Here is a 7,314-nt window from a genome sequence, read left to right as displayed (position 1 = left end):
AGTACCATTACATAGTTGTACGTTCATCACCAAAATCAATCCCTGACACCCTCATTACCACACACACAAAAATAACAAGAATAATAATTAAAGTGAAAAATGGCAATTAAAGTAAAAAAAGAACACTGGGTGCCTTTGTTTGTTTGTTTGTTTGTTTCCTCCCCCCATTTTTCTACTCATCCATCCATAAACTAGACAAAGGGGAGTGTGGTCCATATGGCTTTCCCAATCCCATTGTCACCCCTCATAAGCTACATTTTTATACAATTGTCTTCAAGATTCATGGGTTCTGGGTTGTAGTTTGATAGTTGTAGGTATCTACCACCAGCTACCCCAATTCATTAGAACCTAAAAAGGCTTGTCTATATTGTGCATAAGAGTGCCCACCAGAGTGACCTGTCAGCTCCTTTTGGAATCTCTCTGCCACTGAAGCTTATTTCATTTCCTTTCACTTCCCCCTTTTGGTCAAGTAGATGTTCTCCATCCCACGATGCCAGGTCTGCCTTCTTCCCCAGGAGTCATATTCCGCGTTGTCAGGGAGATTCACTCCTCTGAGTGTCTGATCCCACATAGGGGGAAGGGCATTGATTTCACCTTTCAAGTTGGCTTAGCTAGAGAGAGAGGGCCACATCTGAGCAACAAAGAGGCATTCGGGAGGAGGCTCTCAGGCACAATTATAGGGAGGCTTAGCCTCTCCTTTGCAGCAAGTCTTCCCAAGGGCAAGTCCTGTGGTAGAGGGCTCAGCCCATCAAACCACCAGTCCCCTATGTCTGTGTGGTTGCTTTCTTTTAGAGACCCTTTTGTTTGTCAGAGATACAAAGCAGACCACTCCAATTTCCAACTGGAGACAATGCTTCATATGTAGTTACACCAGCATAGACAACTGTAGGACTGCAATTTCTCTGGACCTGAGAACATAACCTTTACCAAAGCAAGCTGGGATTCCACTCACTGTATGAGTGTATCAGTCTTAAAAATTTGTTGGGCATGATGCTGATGTGGTTACCATGCTCCAGCAATCATAGTGACCCTAAATAGTGGAAAACCATAAATCTTTTTACATGTGTTCCTCTGCCAATCTATGATCCTCCCCTTGGTACTCATGCCTGTTTGTTTTGTTTTGTTTTTAATTTTTTCTTTGTTAAATTGTAGCTTATCCTGTCAAAATATTTTAGTATGCCCACTTATAAACCAATGTATTGACTATACTCTCTAATATTTAGCACCTGAAAATAAAAAACATGTCTTCTATTCTTCATCCAAGCCACAAATTTGTTTTTAATGTTAGAAGGAATAGGATGAAGGACAAAGTCCTCTTACAAACCATTGAAGTTATGGACTCAAATTGGTTTTCAGTAATTAAACAACCTCTTTGGGAGAGAAGTGTTCAAATAGCTACAAATCTGAGATAACAGCAGATACAACATACCAAGTGGTTTCCTTATGCTGGAGGCCATGGTGAGCATTTTACATGTATTATCTCTTTTAATCTTTATGACTACCCCAAGCTATCATTATTTCCATTTATATGTTACCTGTGAGGAAATTGAGGTTTGGATAGATTAAGTAATTTTCCCAGTGTCCAAGAGAGTAAGTGACAGATCTGGAAGTCACATATGTCAGTGCCACACAAAAACCAATGTCCTTCACCTACAAGCAGGACTACCTTCAAATACCATGGCATCACTCCCTCCAGACTGCAGAGCCAATAAGAAACTTATGGAAGGTCTCTGTGAGCTCCAGGTACACTATGTCTCCAATACGCAATCTAGCAAATCCGTAATAAAAAGAAATGAGAACATATGGCATGGTTTGTTCTTTCTGAACACATGCTAGTTCATAATGATCTCCTCTGCCCCTTTTAGAGTTCATTGCTGACTGCATTTGGACTACCTGAACTATCATTTTTCTGGGGAAACAATAACATGATTCCCTATCTGTAGTGTCATATGTCCATGCACCCCACTTTCTGAAAATTGGAACTTTTCCAGGCTGCTATTGGATGCTGCTTCCATTCTTCAGACTTTATCAAAGATTACTGACCATAGTTTCAAGGTCATAACTATAAACTCTTTTTATTACATTAGGATGTAATTCTTCCAGACTTGGATACTTGAACTCTTTCAAATGCCTGTTAGGTATTAACTATTGAAATGATATCTTCTTACCCCAAGCCATATTTTTTTCCTCTCTTTGTTTGTTTTCTTCCAAGGTATATTCCAAAAACCTTTCTTGTTATAACTGTTGCTATTACCATTTATCAAAAGACTGGGGTCTATGTTTTAAAACTCTTCCCCTAGAGAGATGAGATTTGGTAGCAACATGTTCAGAAAGGAACACTCTCATTTTAAACTTTTCATTAATTACTATTTGATGCTTTCATAAATGTCATGAAGTCCATTTCTAAGGAGGAGACTTGAATATCACTCAGTAAAATCTCCTAATTTTATAGATGAGAAGACTGAGACAAGGAAAGGTTAAAGGACCTGCCCAAGATGACATAGCTGGTAAATAAAGGAATCATCTTATGCTAAAGAAATAGTCATAAAACAAATATCATTCTCTATTTTTATTAAAAATACATAAATGTGAATTTTAAGATGGAATTCCAATGTAACGCTAATTTCTCCTTAATGTTCCTTGTACTTCAGAGTAATTTCTACTCTGATGTTATACACTGTATGTGTTTATTCATGCTTTAAAGGTTATATTTCTGCTCTACGTCTTTCCAAGTCTTTATTTGCAAATTTTTCCTTACAGATATGCATTGGTCTATTGGGTGCATTTTGAAAGCAAATTGTTTAGTGTTCTCGCCCTCTGATATTGCTCTTTCTTAAAGCAATAGCATGGAAAATGTCCACCACGATGGGAATACCTGCCCTTCTGCATTAGCCACAGCAGAGAAGCCACACACCTCTCACATTTTGTGTGTGAAAGATCCATTGGTACTGGAAACAATTGTTCTATGCCTATTTGCATCATTTACTCCAAACCACCTCCCCACTTCCATTCCTTATCGTTTTATCTTCAGGAAATAGAAATGTGAAAAATCAAAAACTCATCATTATGTCCCCTTGGTCACTTAATGCTCCCAAAATTAAACAGAAAATACTAAGAACTTCAGAACACCTAAGATAGCTAATATTACTACTGCTCCTCAAAAGTCCAAGAGCAAATGGGAAGTTTCACAGTTACAGTTATTTTCATGGCCACAAGTGATTTCAACTGAATATCCTTTTACAAATTCACAAATGTACCACTTATTAAATATTATGGTTAAAGTAAGAAATGTTGCTTCCTTTTCAGTGTTTGCCTCAACCTGTATAACAACAAAGAATCAATCCAGACATATTTCCAACCTCATTTAATTTTTTAAACACTTGTGCAAACATTAGTCCCTCCCATTTTGTTTCCTCACCCCCAAATCATTGATACCTATGTGATATCAGAGTCATACAAATCTGAGGGCATAGTCTATACATCTAACAATAATTATTTCCAAATTGGTATTAAAAATACAAAATTCAAGCTTTGCCAAAAAATACAATCATGAAAAAGCTTCAGAAAGCTAGGAAAATAAGAAGGAGGACTGTCACAATAGGAAGTTAGCTGTCATGTCTTATCAATCAAATTGGTGAACGAAAATGCTCCTGATGGGCAAGGGGTGGGGGCAGTTCTAGGTATATCGAGTAAGATCAGTGCCTCCATTTCTCTCTTCCTTTGCCTGTTCATAACTCCAGGCCAAAGATAATCCTGGAAGAGCAATAATCCAAATATACTTTCTCCATATTGGGAGGCGGGAGGGAGAGAGGAAGGGAAGGGAGGAGGAAGAAAGACGGCATCGCGGTACTGTGGGGAAAGTGCTGAGTAGTGGCCAGAAGACCACTGCATTTCTAATCAGAAACTCAAGTAAGTCTAACTTGTGGAAGCCTCCACTTTCCAGACACCTAGCTCACAACGACTTGGGAAGAAGATAAATTAAATCTAGTTGTTTGCAAACCAACAATATCGCTTGTAACCTTTTGAGTGTTATTTTAATGAATTCTCACCAACGTTCCCATGTCCTAGCTCAGAGCTCTCGCCCAACCACCCAGGACTGAGAAGGATCAGGTCTCTGGCTTTACCCAATAATCTTAATTCTAAATCCTGGCTTTTTACTTTATTAGGTTGTGTTTGGGAAACCCCGGCTGACCGTGGAACGGAAAAAGGCAAGGAGGTCCATGAGGCAGTGGCAGGGGGAGAAAGCCAGTGAAGCCTTAAATCCTAGATGCCAAGGGAAGGAAGGAAGCCTAAGAAATTGAGATAATCCGTAATTAGATTTTTTAGAGGAAAGAAGAAAAGAGACATGAGAGTGCTAATAGTTGGACCTTGATTTAATGTAACGATGTTTTTCGTTAATTTTTTTTTTTCTTTTAAGAAAAAGTTATAAACCTACTCTGTCAACCGCCAGCAGAGGGCTCCTTCCTAGGTGAATTTGTTTTCGATTATTGGCTCCTACATTTACCGAAAACTATTCCTTCTAACTGAGGCTGAGAAAAGGAGAATATTATTGACTTATTCTCTGCTGTAGTAAACGGAAATAAATACATGTGAAAGTGAAAATACGAATATAAACTACCTGGGATGTCGCCGGTAGGCTTCCACTTTACGTGAGAGGTGGACGGACATAAAGCAAGACAAAATGAAAAAACGATATGATGACGAAAAGTCTTTTTATTTTTTTACCTAGTTTAACTACCCTTAGGAATCTAGAGTTTGTTTTTCATTTTCGTTTGCAGCTATCGAGTTCTTGAGGGATTCTTTTTCTACATCACGTGAATGGACATTAACGCGAATCTGAAACAGTAACTAAGAGCAGGAAGAGGCCAGCGCTGATAAATTAGGATGATTTTCTCAGTACAGTGTGAGCTTTTATTTGTACATTTTTTGAGGCGTTTGAACTTTTTAAATGCTGGAATAATGGCTTCTAAAATTAGTAAAGCTATTAGGAATTGAACTTTTAAAATGCTCTTAGCAATAACAGGTTTTCGAGAACCGAAAGAAATCTTCGCCGAAAAGGAAACGGTGCAACTGCGCACGAGTTGCTTGTACAAAACCCCGACAGAGGGCGCTGTTGCCCGTTCAATGACTTCGTGAAGGCGCCCTGGAAAAGGTTTGCCTTACAATTTCTAGGATTTTTCGAATAATACTCACGTTGAAAAATCGACTTAGGTTTTAATTGTCGTTATATATTTCTTTAGGTGTTTCCGTGTGTGTATTTTTAAATTTATACTTCATTCTTTATAAACCAAATTTATTTTTCAGTTTTCCTAAAGACTTGAAATAAATCTTAACCAAATGCTGCAAAATGTTTCTAATGTCCAAAAATATCAAATATTAACATAAGATAAAATAACGTGCAAAATTTGAAATGATACATAAGGTTCTAAAATACTTATGCAATCACAATACATTATATATTATTTAATCGTTTTACGTATAAAATTATTTCTCTCGGGCTTCTTTGGTTTCGTTAAGCCTAGAGCTTATCTATTTTGGACTAATGAATGATATACCAGAAAGACCTGAAAATCTGTTAAAAACATTGAGAGAGAAAAACACGAGAATCTTCCAAAAGCTTTTCATTCGCTAGGAATGCTCTTTAGATAATAAATTTATTGATTTGAAAAAGGAGAGGACAAGTATTCCCATTAATAAATTTGTGTCTGGAGAATCTGAATTTGCCAGTCTGTAATATCTATCTTACAAAGTATTGATCTGGGACTAATTTTAGTTCGGTGGGGGGTGGTGTGTGTGCCAGGTTTCAAATCCCACCTCACAATAAGATTAGGAAGGCTGCTTTCCCAGTCATGTACTATTTCCAAACCAGCTCTGGGGGCAAAGAAGAAAATCTTACCAATGCTCATAGTGGGAAACATGTATAGATTCGGCATGGTTTAAGGTGTTAATGTTTAAAGGAGAGAAACGGAAAGAAAGGGAGGGAGGAAAGGAGGGAGGGAGGGAAGTAGAAGGAGAGGGGCAGAGAGAGAGAGAGGGAGGGGGAGAGAGAGAGACAGAGATACAGAGTAGAAAGGATGAAGGGAACAAGACGGAAAACAAATATTTGAAGAGCTGGAAATGAAGAAATGGTTTATTCCTGAAGTTCCTTCTGAAACACCTTATTTGTGTTTCTTTCATTTGACTTGTTAAAAAAATTAATTTGCATAACTGTCCATTTTGCACTATATGAAGCGTCAACGCGGTTTTCATTGAATCGATGTCCACAGCGGTAGTTCGGAACCCTCTTGTGCTCTAAGACCCTGCTCGCACATCCTGTTCGCACACGGCAGCGCACAGCAGTCTTGGATTTAAAGGCAATCGCCCCTTGCAGACTCCCACTTATCGAGTTTAATAACTTCCACTCCAAATTGCCCCCGTACCTCCTCATTCCCTCCTGCCGTTTATTTTCTGCCCCAGGGGCAAAGATCGCCCTCTGGGCTTCTCCTCTGGCTGCGGAGATCTTCCGCATCCCTAAAGTAGGTAGAAAAAACAGAAGGTGATAAAAGGATAAAGAAGTGAATATTCACTTCTTGCTGAAATGCAGAAACCCTGTGCCTTAAGGGAGCCCATTTTCGAGGTTTGGTTGACTTTGTCCTTGTTGTTCTTTAAAAAAGAAAATAAATATAAAAATTACCTCTAAAAACTACATCCCCAAAACCCTGCACACCCTAAATGATTTTTTACCATCTCTTTGTAGGAGGATAATCTGCTTAAACCTTCCAAAGATTTAGGTGACCATTTCTTTACTCTCTATGATTAAAGCTTCTTAAAAGTTATAGACAACAGATGCAAACATAAAATGACCTATGCCTTTGCAAAGGAGGCTCAAAATTAACATTGCCTTGGTGTGTGCTCACAACATCTGATATAACTTCAAAAAAAAAAAAAAAAAAAATCCAGCCTAGAAAAGAATGGCACATGGAGTCCGTTGAAAACACACACAAACAATCCCTAAAACGACAAACAGTACAGACTGAAGTGTTTATACAGTATTTAAGTTTCCAAATGTGTTTGGCAAAATGGCCAAGAAATATTACAACAGGTCACCATGATGAGCTGGCTTTTTTGTTCTACAGTGACAGAGATAACAGATTTTTTTTTAAACAACAACAACAACAAAAAGTCATGTAGCCATCAACACAGTGAGATCGCCCTTCAAATCTCAAAATCCAGCTTTCCAAAAAACCCTCCCTTAACCACATTCATGTTTCAGGAGCTTTTGTGATTAAAAATCCCAGTAATGATCCCCTTTCAAAAATCTTCATAGAAAAATGA

This window comes from Choloepus didactylus, chromosome 7 (assembly GCF_015220235.1).
Source record: "Choloepus didactylus isolate mChoDid1 chromosome 7, mChoDid1.pri, whole genome shotgun sequence".
Taxonomy (NCBI): domain Eukaryota; kingdom Metazoa; phylum Chordata; class Mammalia; order Pilosa; family Megalonychidae; genus Choloepus; species Choloepus didactylus.
The sequence above is the reverse complement of the archived record's forward strand: the minus strand, read 5'-3'. Positions refer to the sequence as shown.